At 43.7% G+C, this 19642-nt stretch overlaps 2 long non-coding RNA genes across 4 annotated transcripts in view; both read right to left on the bottom strand.

Moving 5' to 3' along the window:
* Positions 1 to 3721: 3721 nt before the first annotated feature.
* Positions 3722 to 13679, bottom strand: LOC140471905 (uncharacterized). 3 transcript variants are annotated; one of them, XR_011957258.1, is made up of 3 exons: positions 13570 to 13679; positions 6525 to 6633; positions 3722 to 3910 (listed from the first exon to the last, which is right to left on the bottom strand). It is a non-coding gene; the product is annotated as an uncharacterized lncRNA (long non-coding RNA). The 3 variants fall into 3 exon arrangements; XR_011957257.1 differs by lacking the exon at positions 3722 to 3910 and adding an exon at positions 4176 to 4271; XR_011957259.1 differs by lacking the exon at positions 3722 to 3910 and adding an exon at positions 4281 to 4472.
* Positions 13680 to 13713: 34 nt separating this feature from the next.
* The window catches only part of LOC140471906 (uncharacterized), a 28330-nt gene continuing 22401 nt past the window's right edge, over positions 13714 to 19642 (bottom strand). The window contains exon 3 of the long non-coding RNA XR_011957260.1: positions 13714 to 13751. This is a non-coding gene — a long non-coding RNA (uncharacterized lncRNA). The remainder of the gene's footprint in view (positions 13752 to 19642) is intronic.

The raw sequence follows: 19642 nt of genomic DNA, 5'->3' as shown, positions 1-19642 counted from the left end.
AGTCAACAAGGTTTTGTGAAGGGTATGTCATGCCTCACAAATCTTACCGAGTTCATTGAGAAGGTGACCAAACAGGTGGATAAGAGTAAAGTGAGGTATGTGGATTTCAGTGAAGCGTTTGATAAGGTCCCCCATGGTAGGCTATTGAAGAAAATATGGAGAGTGTGGTGTTGGAAAAGCAGAACAGATGAGGCAGCGTCCAAGATGCATGCAAGTTGATGTTTCTCTTGTAAGACCTTTATCAGTAATCAGTTTTAAGGTCTGCAGCATCTGCAGTCTTCATTTTCTCCTCGCTCCTCAGATGCTGTCTGACCTGCTGTGCGTTTCCAGCGCCACACTCTCGACTCTGATCTCAAACATCTGCAGTCCTTACTTTCTCCCAGAAAATATGGAGACGTGGAATTGTGGGTGATTTAGCGTTTGGATCACAAATCGGCTGGTTGAAAGCAGACAGAAGGTGATAGTTGATGGGGAATGTTCATCCTGGAGTTTGGTTGCTAGTGGTATACTGCAAGGATCTGCTTTGGAGTGACTGTTGTTTGTCCTTTTGAAAATGACCTTAATGAGGGTATAGAAGGATGAGTTAGTAAATTTACGGTTGTCAGTAATGTCGGTGGATCCGTCGGCAGTGCTGAAGGATGTTGTAGGTACTGAGCTGTAATCTTCTATGTGCATGGACCGACAATGGGCTCAATAGCTTCCTTCTGTTATGTAATGATTCTGAGGCACTCTGGTCCACAATAAAAGCTTTACGTACCTGGAGAGTCAAGCTTGTCCAGTAAAGGACACACACTGCCATCCAACATCTCATCCTGTTCTCTGATATACAGCGGCATCAAAATATCAGTCCAAACAAAATAGATTGATTCAAATTCAAGCAGTCAGGAGAACGTTCACCGGAGGGGATTGCCGTCAGGGGATTCAATGAATAATAAGATTTCAGAATAACAATAAAAAGCAATATCACAGCAGATAATAATTGGCAGCAGAGTAAAACTTACAGTTCCAAATATGTCCACGTTCAGCATTGTGTTCAGTTTTGGTCACCTTGCTGTAGGAAGGATGGTATAAAACTGGAACTTTACAAGGATGTTGCCAGGACTCAAGGGTCTGAGTCATAGGGAGAGGTTGGATAAGCTGGGACATTCCTCTTTAGAGCGCTGGAGACTGAGGGGAGTGAAATGCGTCGAGAGTCTAGTCATGGCCCACATCAGTTCCAGTCTCCCAGCCTGCCTCGATCCCCTACAATTTTCCTACCAGTAGAATGGGTACATAGTGGGTGCCATATCCCTGGAACACCTGGACAACAAGGACACCCACGTCAGATGCCTGCTCATTGACTATAGGTTCACCTTCAACACCATTATTCCCTTCAGACTGATCACAAAACTCCCTGACCTTAGTCTTGGCTCTGCCCTCTGAAATTAGATCCTCAGCTTTCTGACCCACAGTACACAATCAGTGAAAATAGGTAAGTGTGTCTCTTCCATGATAACATTCAACACTGAAATTCCAAAGGATGTGTCCTCAGCCCCCTACTATACTCCCTGTGCACCCACGACTGTGTTGCCAAATTTTGAACGAATGCCATCTACATGTTCACTGATGACACCATCATAGTAAGACAGGTATTTAATGATAACAAGTCAAAATACAGAACGGAAATAGTTTACTTAGTGATATGCTGCACTGAGACCATCCTCTCTTTCAACGTCGGCAGAACTAACCAACTGATCAATGACTTCAGAAAGAAATGAGGAGAACGTGCCCGCATCTGCATCAATGGAACTGAAGTTGAAAGAGTGGAAAGCATTAAGTTGCTTGGAGTGATGATAACCGACCTCCCATGTAGACGTGATAGCCAAGATGGCGAAACAACGCCTTTTTTTTTCTCTGGCAGCTCAGGACATTTGACATGTCCACAAGGACCCTCACCAATGTCTACAAATGCACCACTGACAGCAAACTATCTGTGTGCATAATGACCTGGTGTGGCCACAGCCCTGCCCAGGACAGTAAGAGAAATGACAGAAGGTTGTGTGCACAGCCCATGCCATCACGGAAATCAACGTCCTATCCATTGTCTCCATTTACACAGCTCACTGCCACGGAAAGGCTGACAACATTATCAAAGACCCATCGCACCCTGGATCTCCTACAATCTCTTCCATCATGCAGACAATACAGAATCGTGAACACACAAACCAGCGGATCATCAACAGCATCTCCCCAGCCATTATTAAACTGAGGAATGGACTCACTAACTTCAAATAATGCTGATCTTGCTCACATTGATGTTGCCTATAGCATACACTTTCTGGTGTAGCCTGTATGCCTCAGTCTAAGTTTTTCCTTTACCCTATGACCTGTATGTCCTTGCTTATTGTAGGAGCGAGATTCCCCAGCTCGGGACAAAGATTCTGGAGGCAGACAGGACACAGGCACGGAATGGACTTTAATTCAAGCAAAACCTGGCTAATGCTGGGAGAATCCCAAAGGATCTTCCTCGAATCTGGCTTTGACATGAGAAGACAATCCTTTCCTTAAGCTTTAGCTCAGATCAGAAGGCAAATCAATGACACACTTCGATTTTGCAGTAAAAAGACAGTGTTTTTATACGTTCTGTGTTGCAGTGATCATACACAACTTTGTCAGTGTACCCTCCACTCCCCTTCTGCAGAACCAATCTTGTAAAACAACTGATCAATGATGGACACTCCCAGGGACAGCCCGAGGTTCTGATTTGTTTCGGAAGTTTAACGATTGTTGTTATCTCTAGTCCTTGGGATCTTTCTATCATGCATTCCAAAGTTCGGGGCTCTGCTCTTTTCAGTCATATCCCTCAATTTTTATCTTGAAGGATTGCATAAATTCTATTCTCCAATGGGCAGGCTATCTCTTATCAAATTCCGTGATCACATTTTACAGGAAAAAGCTGATTCTGATACAAAATACGTAATATTATTATTTCTACGGTTAACCTTTCTCTTCGCAAATTCGACAAGACAAGCCAGGCATCTCGTTAAGGTTTTATTATTATGTTGAAATCTGTGTCCATGATTATTTACCAAATATTTAATTAGAACTTATTACTATTGTAAACAGTTTCAAAGGCACAGCTAGCTTCTGAAAGATAACTTGAGATGCTATTTTTGTGGATGAAAATAATCCTTACTGAGATCAGAATAAGTTACTTTGTGTAGTGATTCTTCAAAGTTTTTGTGCTACAAATTCATTTTTTCATCTGTGTTCTGTAACAAATCATCTTTTTTTTTAAAAAAAAACCTTCTTTACCACTATATAGGCATGTTTCAGAATCTTGCGAATCAGATTATACTTTCTTTTGCTTTGGAATACTTCCCTGTTCAAAGGCCTTTTTTTCACTGATGCTGAAGCAATCTATTTTAATTTCTGTCTATTTTGTGGCTCTTCAGAAACAGACAGCTGAAGTAGACTTTTAATTTTCGGCCACTCCATGTCTCTAAAAAAAGGCAGCTCCAACTCTCACTATGATCTGCCAGAACTGTGTATAAACAAAGAGTTTCACTCTACTTAGATACATGCGACAACGAATCCTATCAAATCAAATAAAACCAAATCATATGATCGAGAGAGAGAAATTGTCACAAGGTCAATACACCCCGATGAAACCTCTGCAGACTGCCACATCCGGCAAAAAATCGTGATAGTCGCTTAAACAACTAACTGTTAGAGAGGGCTTCACAATTATCCCCATTCTATCAATGGATCAGCTCTGCACATCAGTGTAAAAAACAAGGAAATAGTATCTGTACCATCCTCAGCCAGGGGTGTTGAGTCGATAATTCAATTCACCGTCATCATGATGCCCACAGGATCACAGATCAGTCTTCAACCAATTCAATTCGCTGCACGTGCCATGAAGAAAAAGCTGAACACAGTAGAGAGGCAAATGCAATGAGTCCTGACCCCATTCCTGCAATAGGACTGAAGACTTGTGCTGTACAACAAGCCGTGCCCCTGGGGAAGCGGTTTCCTTCCAGCTACAACTCTGACATCTCCCTGGCAATGTGGAAAATTACTCAGTGTCGGGGAATAATTACAATCTGGACAATTACAACCCTCTCAGTCTCATCATGATAGTCAAATTGGGAGTTCGTTTTGATAGAACTGTCAAGCAGCACAGACATAAACTTGCTCAGTGTGGTTTCCGATCGGTCCCCATGTGGAGATGGTGCTGTTTTGGAAAAGTCACTGGATGAATAATCCAGACCAGGCTAATGCTCTGGCAGCTGGTGGAAGTTAAAAACAATTAATAAAATATCGAGATCTCAAATCTGGTGTCAGTAACAATGGCCTTGAAGTCAATGTCGATTGTAAACACCAATTTCCTTCCCCAATGTACTTTCAGGAAGTGAATCTCCCGTGCTCTCCTGGTCTGGCCTAAAAGTGACTCCAAACACACAGACATGTGATGCACTCTTCAATGGTCTCTGAAAAGGCCAAGCAAGACACTCTATCGTATCAAACTGCTCTGAAGTCTAAAAGGATAAAACCTGACAGAACACCCAGCCCCCAACCTCGGTATGGAAAAGGGAACGGGAAACACAGTCCTGTTGAGCCAGCAGAGACGTCCTTCCTAACATCTGTGAACTTGTGACAACATTTACAGAGCTTTCCCACAAACCGCACAGAAACATCGGGAATGTAATAGGCCATACAGCACACTGAGCCTGCCCCATTCTAGTTAATGTCTGAACATCTCCTCAATCCACATTCCCCACACACTTTACACACCCCTTAATGTGATTAACCTTGTGAAGCTATAAAATAGGAACTGTGGTCGTCCCCTTGGTCTGTCGAGTTTGCTATCCAATTCAATATAATGATTGCTGACCCTTTATTTCTACACCATACTCCTGCCCTCACCCCCATCCTTTGGTGTCTAGACATCCTTATTAGTCTTTAGTGCCTTGTCTTCCACAGCCTTATGTGAGAGAGAATTCCCAGGTTCACCAGTCTCTGAGTGCAGACATTTATTCGTATCTAAATGCAATGTGACCCATCTGTATTTAATACTGTGGCCTCTTGTTTTAGACTTCCCAGCCAGGGGAATTATCATCACTGCTTCCAATCTAACTCACCCTGTCAGTGTTTTATATATCTCACTGAGATCTCCACTCATCTTCCTAAACCCCATGCGATACAGGCTCAGTTGCCCCAAACTCTGCTCCACAAAAAGTCTGTCATCCCAGAGATCAGTCTGGTCATCCTTCGCTGCACTCCCTCAATGTCAGGTTTGTTCTTTATTAGGTACGGAGACCAAAACTGCACACAACACTGCACAATGTTCGAGTTGAGGTCGCACCAAGGGCCTGTACAGCTGCACTGAGACACCCTTACCCCTGGACTCCAGTCCTTCTGAAATGATGGTCAACAACAATTTATCTTCCTGACTGCTTTCTGCTCCTGCAATATTGCTTTCAGTGACTGGTGTACAGGAAGATCCCAGATCCTTTTCAATGTTACAGCTCCCCACTTGGTGGGTCTGTGTAAACTGGTCAGTGTGCCAATGTATTCCCTGTATTGGCTTCTTTCTGCAGAACTCACTGCCCTGCATGGAACACAGATGTCTGTCTAAACAATAACAGAAGAAAAGTGCAGTTCCCTTCATAGATCGACATTTCTCAACCACTTCCTTTTCCAATGGTTGGCTGGAACTTTAGTGTTTCACAACAAAGTAGACAACATCATATCTATCCACACTGCTCTTCATCTGCCACATGTTTACTCATTCACTCCGTTTGTTTCATTCTCCTTTAAGTTTTTTTCACATTCTCCTCACTTTCAAAATCCTAGTTCCGTCAGCAGACTTGGAAACTTTGCATTGGAATCCCTCAACGAGATGTTTGAGATGTATTGTGAATATCTGGCGCCCCAGCATCAATCATTGTGATGACTCATGAGCCTTCCAAACTGAAACCCATCCATTTATTCCTCCTCATTGTTTCCTGTCAACACTCCCATTTTAACACCATGTTCATATATTACCCCCTTTCCCATGTGCTTTTACTTTGCTTACAAGGGTTGGGACTCTATTAAAATCCTTGCTGAAAATCCTAGTTCAGTGCCTCTATTGTATTTTCTTTAATTAATCTACCAGTGAGTTTCTCAAATGTTTCCCATTTCATCAATCTGTGTTGTTTTTTTTTCTATGCCCATTATTTTCAGTTCCAATAATTTCTCCAAATTAGTTTATTTACTAGTTTCATTCCACATCATTTTCTCATCAGACTCAGGTTTTTTCCTATTGCTGGGAAGGCTTTGTTTATGCATTTTTCTGTGAAGGCAGAAGTGAAGTAGCTGTGTCATGTTTCTCTGTTCTCCATTCTCCATTCCCTGGTTTCACTCTGTAAAGAATCTGAAACTTTGACTAAAAAGAACAGCTGTTGTCTATTCACCCTGTCCATGCCCCTTGTAATCTTAAATCTGAATTACATTCCAACTCAACTTCCTCTGCTTCAAAATAAATAACTCGAGCTTACCCAGCCTCTCTCCACAGCTCGTATGGTCCATCCCAGGAAGCATTCTGGTGAATCTCTTCTGCACCTCATCCAGTACAATCACATCCTTCCTGTAACGCGGCTCCTAGAACTGCACACAATATTTCATTTGGCCTTACCGAAGTGCTATATAAAACTCGGATAATCTTTGGGTCAATGATAAAGGCTTTATCTACAGTCATGCTGAACTCATCAATTATCATATCCAGTCACATTCAGGGATGTGTGGAGAAGCACGCTCTGAGCTTCCTAGTGTGATGCCGTTCTTTGAGTCCTCCCCTGTCTATTTCCTTCTTCCAAAGTGCATCACCTCATATTTATCAGAGTTACATTCCATTTGCCATTGATCTGACCATCTGACCATTCTATCTGTATCTTCCTGTAATATAAGACCTCCCTCCTCACTGCCAACCACACAGCCAATCTTTGTGTCAAACACAAACTTACTTATCACACTCCCCCTACCCACTTCACATTCACATCACTTATGAATACCACAAATAATACGGAACACAGCACTGATCTCTACCGGGTACACCGGGGAAATTGGGCTCCAGTCACACAAACAGCCTTCTCCCATGAAGTTGAGTTTGGATACAACTTGCCAAGTCACTAATAGACCCTACATGTTCCCTGGTTGTTCTGTTCCACTTGATATACGTGAAGAATATCTGGGGATTCTCCTTAATCTTGCCCTGCTAACAGGCTTCCATGCCCCTGTGTTAGTCAGTCCCCTCCGAGGGAAGAATTTCCTCCTTATTACGGTCTTAAATGGCATATCCCTTATCCTGTCATTATTTGCCTTAAATATAGAGTAGACAGCTAGAGAAACATCCTGTTTATTTCCACCTCATCACATGAATCATAGATTTTTGAAATTTCACTGCGATCACCTCTCATGCTTTGAAACTGGAGAGGTCGCAGGACAAATCTCCCCATCAGAAAATCTTGTCATCTCAGGAATTAATCTGGAGAATGTCCATTGCACGTCCTCTGTGATCAGTGTCATCTTTCTTAGATTAGGTCACCGACACTACACTCAATACCTCAGGTACACTCTCACCAACACTCTATGCAACTGATTCATGATGCCTTTACCTCTCTATTCCAATCCCTTTAAACAAACTCCAACCTAACTTTAACTTTCCAATTACATGTATTGCTCCAAATACCATTCACACTAACTGCATTTACAAACTCACTCTGTGAGTTATCGAGGCATAGAGATGTACAGCATGCAAACAGACCTTTCAGTCCAACCCGTCCATGTCGAGCAGATATCCAACCCAATCTATTCCCACCTGCCCGCATCCGACCCATATCCCTCCAAACCCTTCCTATTCATATAACCATTCAAATGTCTTTTAAATGCTGCAATTGTACCAGCCTCCACCACATCCTCTGGCAGCTCATTCCATACACGTACCACCGTATGTGTGAAAAAGTTGCCCCTTAGGTCTCTTTCACGTTTTCATTTTTTTAAGTGTGGAAACAAGTCCACAGCGACCCACCAAAGCACAAACCACTCCGATCCATCCCCCTAACCTAACAGTACAGGCAATTTAGCATAGCCAATTCACCTAGCCTGCACAAGTTTGGATTGTGGGAGGAAACCCACGCAGACATAGGGAGAATGTGCAAAGTCCACACAGCCTGAGGCGGGAATTGAACCTGAGTCTCATGGCATTGGGAGGGAGCATTGCTAACCACTGTGCCACCCAACATCCTTCACTTCTCAGCCTAAACCTATGCCCTTTAGTTCTGGACTCCCCGACGCCAGGGAAAAGACTTTCTCTATTTATCCTCTCCATGCCCTTCACAATTTTGTACATCTCTAGAAGGTCACCCCTCAGCCTCCAACGCTCAAGGGAAAACAGCCCCAGCCTGTACAGCCTCTCCTTATACCTCAAATTCTCCAACTCTGTCAACATCCTTGTAAATCTTTCCTGAACCCTTTCAATTTTCACAACATATTTCCGATAGGAACGAGACCAGAATTCCACACAATATTCCAACAGTGGCCTAACCAGTGTCCCGTACAACCGCAACATGACCTCCCAACTCCAAAACTCAATACTCTGACCAATAAAGGAAAGCAAACCAAACACCACCTTAACAATCCTACCTCCCGGCGACTCCACTTTCAAGGACCAATGAACGTGTACTCCAAGGTCTCTTTGTTCAGCAACACACCCATTGCCATTAAATGTCGAAGTCCTGCTAAACTTTGCTTTCCCAAAATGCAGCACCTCGCATTTATTTCAAATAAACTCCACCTGCCACTTCTCAGCCCATTGGCCCATCTGATCAAGATCCTGTTGTACTCTGAGGTAAACCTCTGTCCACTACACCTCCAATTTTGTTGTCATCTGCAAACTTACTAACAATACCTCTTACGCTCGCATCCAAATCATTTACGTAAATGATAAAAAATTGAGGAACCAGCACTGATCCTTGTGGTACTCCACTGGTCACAGGCCTCCAGTCTAAAAAATAACCCTCCACCTCCACCCTCTGTCTTCAACCTTTGAGCCAGTTCTGTATGCAAGTGGCTAGTTGTCCCTGTGTTCCGTGAGATGTAAACTTGCTAACCAGTCTTCCATGGAGAATCTTGTCGAACGCGTTACTGAAGTCCATATAGAACACATCTACTGTTCTGCCCTCTTCGTAACTTCTTCAAAAAACTCAATCAAGATCGTGAGATATGATTTCCCACGGTTAAAGCCATGTTGACTATCCCTAATCAGTCCTTGTCTTTCCAACTCCATGTACATCCTGTCCTTCAGGATTCCCTTTGACAACTTGCTCACCACCGACGACAGGCTCACTGACCTATAGTTCCATGGTTTGTCCGTACCACCCTTCTTAAACAGTGGCACCACGTTTGCCAAACTCCAGTTTTCTGGCACCTCTCCTGTGACTATCAACGGTACAAATGTCTCAGCAAGAAGCCCAGCAATCACTCCTCTGGCTTCCCACAGAGTTCTATGGTACACCTGTTCGGTCCTGGGGATTTATCCACTTTGAAACGTTTCAAGACATCCAGCACTTCCTACTCTGTAATATGGACATTTTTCAACGTGTAACCATCTATTTCCTGACATTCTATATCTTCCATATCAGTTTCCACAGTAAATACTGATGCAAAATACTCGTTTAGTATCTCCCCCATTTCCTGCATCTCCACACAAGGGCTGCCTTGCTGATCTTTGAGGGGTTCTATTCTCTCCCTAGTTATGATTTTGTCCTTAATGTATTTGTAAAAACCCTTTGCAGTCTCCATAATTCTACTTGCTAAAGCTATCTCATGTCCCCTTTTTGCCCTCCTGATTTCCCTCTTAAGTATACTTCTACTGCCTTTATACTCTTCGAAGGATTCACTCGATCTATCCTGTCTATCCCTGACATATGCTTCCTTCTTTTTATGAATCAAACCTTTTAGTTAGTCAGCAATCCCTATACTACCAGCCTTTCTTTTCATCCCAACAGGAATATACTTGCTTTGGATTCTTGTTATCTCATTTCTGAAGGCTTCCCATTTTCCAGCCGTCCATTTACCTGTGAACATCTGCCCCCAATCAGGTTTTGAAAGTTCTTGCCAAATACTGTCAAAATTGGCCTTTCTCGAATTTATAACTTCAACTTTAAGATCTGGTCTATCCATTTCCATAATTATTTAAGATCTAATGGTATTATGGTAGCTGGCCCCAAAGTGCACCTCCACTGACATCTCAGTCACCTGCCCTGCCTTATTTCCCCAGAGTAGGTCAAGTTTTGCACCTTCTCTAGTAGGTTAATCCACATACTGAATCAGAACATTTTCTTGTACACACTGAATAACTTCCTCTCCATCTAGACTCTTAACGCTACGGCAGTCCCAGTCTATGTTTGGAAAGTTAAAATCTCCTACCATAATCACCCTACTTTCTTACAGATAGTTGAGATCTTCTCACAAGTTTGTTTCTCAATTTCCCTCTGACTATTAGGGAGTCTATAATACAATCCCAATAAGGCGATCATCCCGTTCTTATTTCTCGGTTCTACCCAAATAACTTCCCTTGATGTATTTCCACGAATATCCTCCCTCAGTACCCCTGTAATGCTATCCCTAATCAAAAACTCCATTCCCCCTCCTGTCCTCCCTTCCTTTCTATCTTTCCTGTAGAATTTGTAACCTGGAACATTATCTGCCAGTCCTGCCGATCCCTGAGCCATGTTTCTGTAACTGCTATGATATCCCAGTCCCATATTCCTAACCATGCCCTGAGTTCATCTGCCTTCCCTATTTGGCCCCTTTGCATTGAAATAAATGCAGTTTACTTTATTAGTCCTACCTTGTCCCTGCCCGTCCTGACTGTTTGACTCGTTTCTGTTCTCAGTTTACCAATCTCAGATTGATCTATTTCCTCACTATCTCCCTGCCCCCAGCTCCCCCCCCCCCCCCCACACCCCCCACCACCCAAACTAGTTTAAAACCTCTCGAGCAGCTGTGGCAAATCTTCCTGCCAGTATATTCGCCCCCTTCCAATTTAGGTGCAATCCGTCCTTCTGGTACAGGTTCCTTCTACCTCAAAAGAGATTCCAGTGATCCAAAAATGTGAATACTTCTCCCATACACCAGCTCCAAAGCCATGTATTCATCTGCTCTATCCCTCTATTCCTGTCCTCACTAGCTCATAGCGCCGGGAGTAATACAGATATTATTACTGTCAAGATCCTCTTTTTTAAATTTCTGCCTATCACCCTGCAATCTCCGTCCATAATCTCAAACGTTTTCCCTTTTTATGTCGTTGGTTCCAATTTGGTCAATGACCTCTTGCTGGACCCTCTCCCCTGTCAGAACATTCTGCATCCTTTCTGAGATATCCTTGATCCTGGCACCAGGGAAGCAACACACTAATCTGCTTATTTCTCTGCTGTCCACAGAACCATCTGTCTGTACCTCAGACTAGCGAGTCCCCTAACACAATTGACTTCGTGGAATCCGACGTATCCCTTGTTGCATTAGTGCCAGTCTCCATACCACAAACTTGTCTGTTTGTGCAACGTTCCCCTGTGAATCCATCACCCGCTACATTTTCCAAAACAGCATATTTGTTTAAAATAGGGAGAGCCACAGAAGACTCCTGCACTAGCTACTAAACTCTCTTGCCTTTTTTGGAGTTAACCCATCTATGTAACTCTATCTGAGACTGTCCCTCTTCCTATAACTGCCATCCATCACATACTGTTGTGTTACCAATTCTGTATTGTCTTAAACTGTCTCTCCAACCAATCTATTCGATCTGATAGGACTCACAAGCAGAAGCATTTATTGCAGATATAATCTGCAGTAACCTTTAAATCTGATAAATGCACTCCGATATCCAGCGATACATGAATTCAAACAGCAAAGGCAGTAACTCTGCAGGTACGCTGTCCTGTCAGTTTCTTCCCCTCACCATGTGCTTCCTTTGTCCGTTCTTTTCCCTGTTAAAACTTGCATAAAGGCTTCTGATAATTCAAATACACCATATCTCCTATACCACTACACCCCTCCTACACCCTTACAATTCTGCCATTTATATTCACACCAACAAATTCAATCCAACAGGTTCGTTGCTGGATCAGTCGGCATGGAGACCATTGTCACACACCGTTACTGTACTGCCCTTGCCATAAGTACATTCAGTGTCCTGACTGTAACCATACTGACATTCCCATCACTGTTTGGTGCCTACAAAAGAATTCCTGCTAACGGTTGCTGCTGCTTGCTTATTCTCAACTCTACTTTTCAAATTCAGATCCACATGATTGTCTCATTAATGCATTAACCTCATCCTTCCTTCATACCTTGTTAGCTTTTTGCCTAGTCTGCATATTGGGACTAGATTGGGTTGGGATATCTGCACAGCGTGGGTGGGTTGGACCGAAGGGTCGGTTTCCATGCTGTACATCTCTATGACTCTATGACTCTATGCAAACAACCCTTCAGTATTCACTTCCCAGCGATGGTCATTCTGCAGCTACACCTCCGTAATGACAGTTCCATCAGATCTGTTCACTGTCATTCCATCTCCCTTATGGCGAATACAGGGAGTCGCACCTCAGTAGTGGGGGGTTGGACAGATGGGTAGAGGTTACAGAGATAGGGAGGCTAAGAATTAAACACAGTTACATCTGGTCAAGAATGTCAGAGGGACAAAGGTGTTTGGGGATTGGAGGAATTTACAGAGAGAGAGGGAGCTGGATTAGATTCTGGAGAGAGGGATAGGGATGGAGTTAGGAAGAGGCAGGCAGACTGAGAGACACAGACAGGGGGCTGTTTCATCTAGGAGATTATTGTGTATACTAACAGAGATATGGAAGGTTGTTGTGATTGAAGACATTTACAGATATAAGAAGGCTTCTAGGCTCTGGAGGCTACATAGATAGGAAGGCAATGGAGAATTCCAGGTTACTGGGTTGAAGACAGTTACACAAATGGGGAGGGTTGCACAAACTGAAAGAGGTTCCTGTGGTCGGGAGGGGTATGGTGTCGGGAATGAAGGTGAAATTTAACAAGATAAAGATCAAAGAATTGGAGAAGGATAAGGAGATTACAAATTTTTCACAGCTAAGGAAGGGTTGTAGGAGCTGGAGAAGATTACATAGATAGGGGCGGATGGAGAGGTTAAAGACAAATACATTGACATGGAGGGTGGTATTGGTGGGAGGAGCTTACAGGGATAGACAGGGCTGTCAGGGTTTACAGGGATGAAGGAATTTAGTACCTACTGGAGAAGGTTAGGGATTAGGGTGTTAGGGACTGGAGAACCTGACAGAGACAGAGACAGAGACACAGAGAATGATGTGGACTAGAGGAGATTTCAAACAGAGGAAGGATTATCGGGACTGGAGGATATTACAGAGATCACGAACACAGCATGGGCCAGGATTGATGCCTGCGATCCCCTGTGCTGTCGCATTGAGGACTAGTACAGAAGAGGTGAAAGCAGGACCCTCACAAGATGGTGAGAATGAAGTCTAGAATGTTGCTGTTCCTTACCCAGCTCTATATCTCTGTCCTGTCTTCCTGGTCTACCTCCACCCTGTGCTGTTTACTGTGAGTGATCTTACCAGCTGCAGGAATTACTGAAGGCTCCAGATCTCCCTCTCCATATCTCTTGGCTGACCAACCAGTTTCAATGAGGTGATGGATGAGACAGGAGTTAGGAACATCCTGATGACCTGCATGAGACAGAAATAGACAGAATGGGAAATTAGACTGATGCAATGAGGATAACACATGCAGAGTGGCACTGAGTCCAGCAGAGATCTCGATAATCCCAGTCTCCATCCCTTGCCTGTGCTGCTGCATCTCTCTGGAATGGACAATTCTGTTGACTCAGGATCTCAGACCATCTGTAAGAGAGAGAAATGCTGACAGAGGCAGTAAATAGACTGACACAGTGAGGGATACCACATGGAGAGATACTGAGTGATATGACATTATTAAACACTGCATCAACAGGGAATTGTTTCAATTTGTAACAAAGACACTGGGATAATTGTGAGGGGATTCAACCTTCCTATCTCATCATCTCTTTGGCAGTGGCTCACAGATGAGGCTGACTCTCTCCCACTCTCAGTGGGGGTGGGGGAGTCTGGAGTTGGCTGTACAGACCGATGTGGCCTTCCACAGACTCTGTTACACTTGAGGCAGAAGGTGAACGTGGAAAGGGGGTGGGTGGGGTGTTGACATGACAGCGCGCTCCTTGTGCTGTTTTCTCCTGGATTCCCGTTTTCCCCACAGAAAGTCTCGAGGTGCTTGACACCTTCCCAATGCTCCTTCCCACTTCAGACGGTCTTGGCCGATTTGATTAAGAGATGAAAAAGAACCGATCAATTCTGAAGTAACCAACATTTAGAAATGTGGAGGAGTGCAGTAGGAAGAGGAAATATTGTCAGTGTTTAATCAGAGTAGCGGTACAGGGGGAATTGAAGGTGCTGGAGGTGGTGAGAGTGTTACAGAGAGGGGCAAAGGCCTGAACAACGTTACAAAGCCAGTACGGATTGCTGCAGCAGAGCTGTTTGCCAAGGTAGGGATAGACATATGTGTATTTCATTGATTCATTCAAGGCCTAAGGATATCACCGGATGGACCAGCATCCATTGCCCTCCTGCTAATTGCCCAGAGGCAACTCAGAGCCAGCCATATTGCTGTGGGACTGGAGTCACATGTGAGCCAGACCAGGTAAAAATATCATATATCCCTCCCTAAAGGACATACGTGAACAAGTTAATTTTTTCCAGATAATCAACAATGCTTATACAGTGGCCTCACTAATGTCCTCTACAGATAAACCATGACATCCCAACTCCTACTCTCAATGCTCTGCCCAATGAAGGGTGACCATCCCAAACGCCTGCTTCACCAGCCTGTCTACCCGTGACGCTACTTTCAAAAAATTGTGTACCTGCATCCCTGGGTCAATGAAATGATTCACAACAATATCCAAGGCCCAAACATTAATTGTACAAGTCCAGCCTGGTCTGCTTTACCACAATACAACATCTTGCATTTCTCCACCTGTTATTCCTAACCTCAGTGGTCCAGCAGTACTGTTGATTCCATTGTACTCTTCGATATCCCTCTTCACTGTCCACATTATCACCAATTTCAGTCTCACTCACAAACTTGCTAATCATGGATCCTGTATTATCATCCAATCTGTTTATATAAATGATGCACAACAGTGACCCAGCACCGAACCCCATGGCACACCGTTGGTCACAGGCCTGCAGTTTGGGCAGAAACCCTCTATGAATATGTTCTGTCTCCTATAGTCAATCCTGTTTTGTATCCAGTTGGTGAGCGCTCCCTGGTTATGTCTGATCTAAACTTACTAACCAGTCTGCCATGTAGAACCTTGTCAAAGGCCTTGCTAAAGTTCATGTGGACATCGTGTACTGCTCTGCTTTGACCTCTCACTTGTCTACCTCCACACTCACATTTGAGGCATGATTTCCCATGCACAAAGCCATGCTGACGATCGTTAATCTGTCCTTACCTTTCCAAATGCACGATGATCGTTTCTCTCAGAATCTCATCTAACAACTTACCACCCCTGCCATCAGTCTCACTGGTCCGTAGTAGCTGTCAATGATACAAATATCTCTGAGAGGGGCCCTGAAATTTCCTCCCTCGCTTCTCACAAGGCGCTGGGGTATATCTGATCATGTCCAAAGGTTTTATCTAACTTTTGCATTTTAAGACATCCAGCACCTCCTGTTCTCCAATGTGAACTCTTTTCAAGACATCCCTATGTATTTTCCCAAGTTCCCGAGCTTCCATGTCTTTCACCACAGTAAAGCCTAACACACAATACTTGTTCAGTATCTCCCCCATCAGCAGTGATTCCACACAGACAGCCTCATTCACCTTTCAGGGGCCCTATTCTCTCACGAGCTAATTTTTAGCCCTTGTTGAAACTTGTCAAAATGCTTCTGAAATTTCAAATATCCCTCTACTGCAACTAGCCTTCCCCACCCTTATCTATTCTGCCATTTATGGTCACACCAAAATATAGGATGCAACAGATTTAAAAATATTCCCCTTTTATAAAATCATACATCTCACATTGTTTCTAAGTATCTAGTTCTCATTTATTGTCATATTCTTTATAGCACATTCCAGCACGTTCCCGACTTACTGTCAGGCTAACACCGTTTGGTTTCAGACTGACTGCACAAAGGATTTTGGGAATCCTTGTGATTCAATCTGAAACAGGTAGCTTACAGGATCAGCAAGTAATCGAGAAGGCAAAGGGAATGGAGTCTAAATATAGGGAGGTCTTGCTAAAACGATGCAAGGTACAAGTCAGACCACACCTAGATTATAATGAATAGTATGTGTGCCCTAAGGAAAGACATTCTTGTGTTGGAGGCAGGCCAGGGAAGGTTCGCTCGGCTGATCCTGGAGATGGCGGGATTTTCCAATGAGAAGAGGTGGAGGAGATTGCCCTTGAACCTATTGGAGTTTTGAAGAATGGGAGAGAAATTGAATGAAACATCCAGGATTCGGAGGGGCTTTGACAGGTTAGATGTCGTTAAGTTAGAAAATCGAGCAGTACAGCAGAGTAATAGGCCCTTCGGCCCACCATGGCTGTGCTGACCATGATGCTATTCTCAACTAATCCCATCTGTCTGCACATGGGCGATATCCCTCTATTCTCTGTTTGTTCATGTTTCTGTCTAAATGCCCTTCAAATGTTTGCTCTTGTTGCCACCTCTCCCACCTCCTGTTTGTTTTTTTGCTGATCCTGCCTAAATCCCTACAACCCCTCAATAATCACATTGCTCGGTAAAGACAATTGGCCTCATTCATCTCACTTAAAACTTCTCACTCTCACCTTAAACCGATGCGCCCTAGTATTTGATATTTCGACATTGGAAGGAGGATTCCAACTATCCACACTATTCACGCCTCTCCTCATGCTCTTTACCTGTACCAGGTCACCCCTCAGACTCGGATATTCTCGCAAAACAATCCAACTGCGTCCAACCTCCTTAAACACAGTCATCCAGGCAATATTCTGCCAACCCTCTGTTGGAACCTCCCCAAAACCTCCACATCCTTCCTGTGGTGTGTCGATGAGAATGACACGCAACTTTCCAAACATGGTCGAATGAAGTTTCATTCAGTCACAACATGACATGCAAAAGTCTGTACTCAATACTGTGCCCAATAAAGGTTAGCATGCCATACTCCCCCTCGACCACCACATCCTGTTGTGTTGTTATTTTTAGGGAGCTATGGATTTGCTTCCAATGTCTATCTGTTTATCAATGTTTCCAACTAGTCAATTAGTGTACTTCTCTCTTCCATATGACTTCATAAATATATCACTTCACACCTGTCCCGATGAAATTCAATTTGCCACATCTCTGCCCAACATTACAGCTGATGTATGTACTGCTGCAACCATGAACACTCTTCCTCACTATCCACAATTCCCCTATCTATCCCTAATCATTACATGCCTTTCCAAATGTCGACTGCAAAATTACCACTCAAACTGCTGACCTTTTCATCTGAATCCCAGATATAAATTACACACAGACATCACAGCACTGATCCTTGTGAAACAGACGTCCAATCAGAAATTGACCACTGCACATGCCTCTGTCTACTATCACCAAGAAAATATTGCATCCGACTTAACAACATGCATGGATTGTGATTTGATCTCCCAGATCTCCCTTGCTATTTGGAAGCTGTCGATTCAAAATGACTCTATATTTTGATTCCCAGGTTAAATTGGCTGTCTCATTAATGCACTGACTGCGTCCTTTCTTCACAACAAAACGGGACCTTGATTGGTTTTTTGCTGATCCTGCCTAAATCCCTACAACCCCTCAATAAACACATCCCAGCGATGGTCATGCTGCAGCCACACCTCCACAATAACAGTTCGATCATATCTGTTCCCTTCAGTTAATGCTGTCATTCCATCTGCCTTGTTGCAAATGCATGGCGCGTGTCACCGAGAGAGGGCCTTTGAGGGATGGTTAGAGGTCACAGAGTGGGAGAGATGTTTGGGGGTGTGACAATGTTGCAGGGTTAAACATAGTTACAGTTGCTACAGATTGTTCGCAGGAGAAAACATTTTATTGTTTGGAGGAAGATAGAGAGATAAAGCGTATTTGATTAGATTCCAGAGATAGGGATGTGTGTAGGGTTGTGGATCGTTACATGGACAACGTTGATCAGGGCATAGAAACATTCACAGGATTCCAGGATGTCGTACATTTAACAACAGTTGTGGGATCTGGAGAATATCACAGTGATAGGGTGGATGGTATGGACTGGGGAATATTACAGGTAAAGGGAGGGTAGTATGGACTGGAGAATATTACAGGAAAAGGGAGGGTCGTATGGACTGGAGAATATTACAGGGAAAGGGAGGGTCGTATGGACTGGAGAATGTTGCAAACACATGGAAGATGATATAAGCTGGAGAATGCTGCAGCAATAGAGAGGAGTATATGGACTGGAGGATGTTGCACGGACAGGGATGAAGTTGTAGACTGGATACAGTTAGAAGGAGAGATGAATTTATGCACTGGACGGTATGTCAGAGAGAGTGCGTGGTGTGCATGCTGCAAGATACGACAGGGATAGGGAAGCTTGTAGAGACTGGAGGAGAGAGTGATAGAGAGTCTTATGAGAGACCAGATTCACTTATGGGCATAGGATATGCTACAGTGAGCAGAGCCTTTTGCAGATATAAATGAGGATACAATGGCCACAAAGCAGTCACACCTCTTCATAGGTATATAGGAACTGAAGGAATTGAACAGATTACACAAGCTTGGAGTGTTGTATGCAGTGGAGGAGATTAACCTGAAAGGGATGGTTTTAGAGACTCAACAATGTTAGGAAATAACGGGAGTTGCAATTGTGAGAGCAGGTTTCAACAATTCGGAGGATATAGACCTGAAAGAGCTTTGACAGATAGCGATGGTACGGTAAAGGGAATTGTAGTGGCTTCCCTTTCATAAGCAATCCATAAGCACTTAAAATAGCCTGTTTGACTTGTGCATTATCACTCGACCATTCGAGAGACAGCGCTGCAAATATTTCACTGGCTCTGCTTACCAGCTTAGACTGAACTAGCATTACCCAGAAGACCTCGGGCCACTCTACCTGTCTATGAAATCTTTCAAATGAAATACAGAGTTCCTTGACAGTAGAGTCACAGGTAGTTAGGATAACAAAGAAGGTGATTGGTATGCATTCCTTTATTGGTCAGAGTATTGAGTACAGGAGTTGGGAGGTCATGTTGTGGCTGTACAAGGCAGTGGTTAGGCCACTTTTGGAATGCTGCATGCAACTCTGTTCTACTTCCGATCGGAAGGATGTTGTGAAACCTGAAAGGGTCCAGAAAAGATTTACAACAACGTTGCCAGGGATGAGCTATAGGGAGAGTTTGAACAGGTGGTGGTTGTTTTTCCTGGAGAGTTGGAGGCTGAGGGTGACCTCATCGAGGTTTATAAAATCAAGAGGGACATGGATAGGGTAAATCGACAAAGGCTTTCTCCTGGGGTGTGCGAATCCAGAATTATAGGGCGAGGTT

This window comes from Chiloscyllium punctatum, unplaced genomic scaffold (assembly GCF_047496795.1).
Source record: "Chiloscyllium punctatum isolate Juve2018m unplaced genomic scaffold, sChiPun1.3 scaffold_198, whole genome shotgun sequence".
In the NCBI taxonomy this organism is placed as follows: Eukaryota; Metazoa; Chordata; class Chondrichthyes; order Orectolobiformes; family Hemiscylliidae; genus Chiloscyllium; species Chiloscyllium punctatum.
The sequence above is the reverse complement of the archived record's forward strand: the minus strand, read 5'-3'. Positions and strand labels throughout refer to the sequence as shown.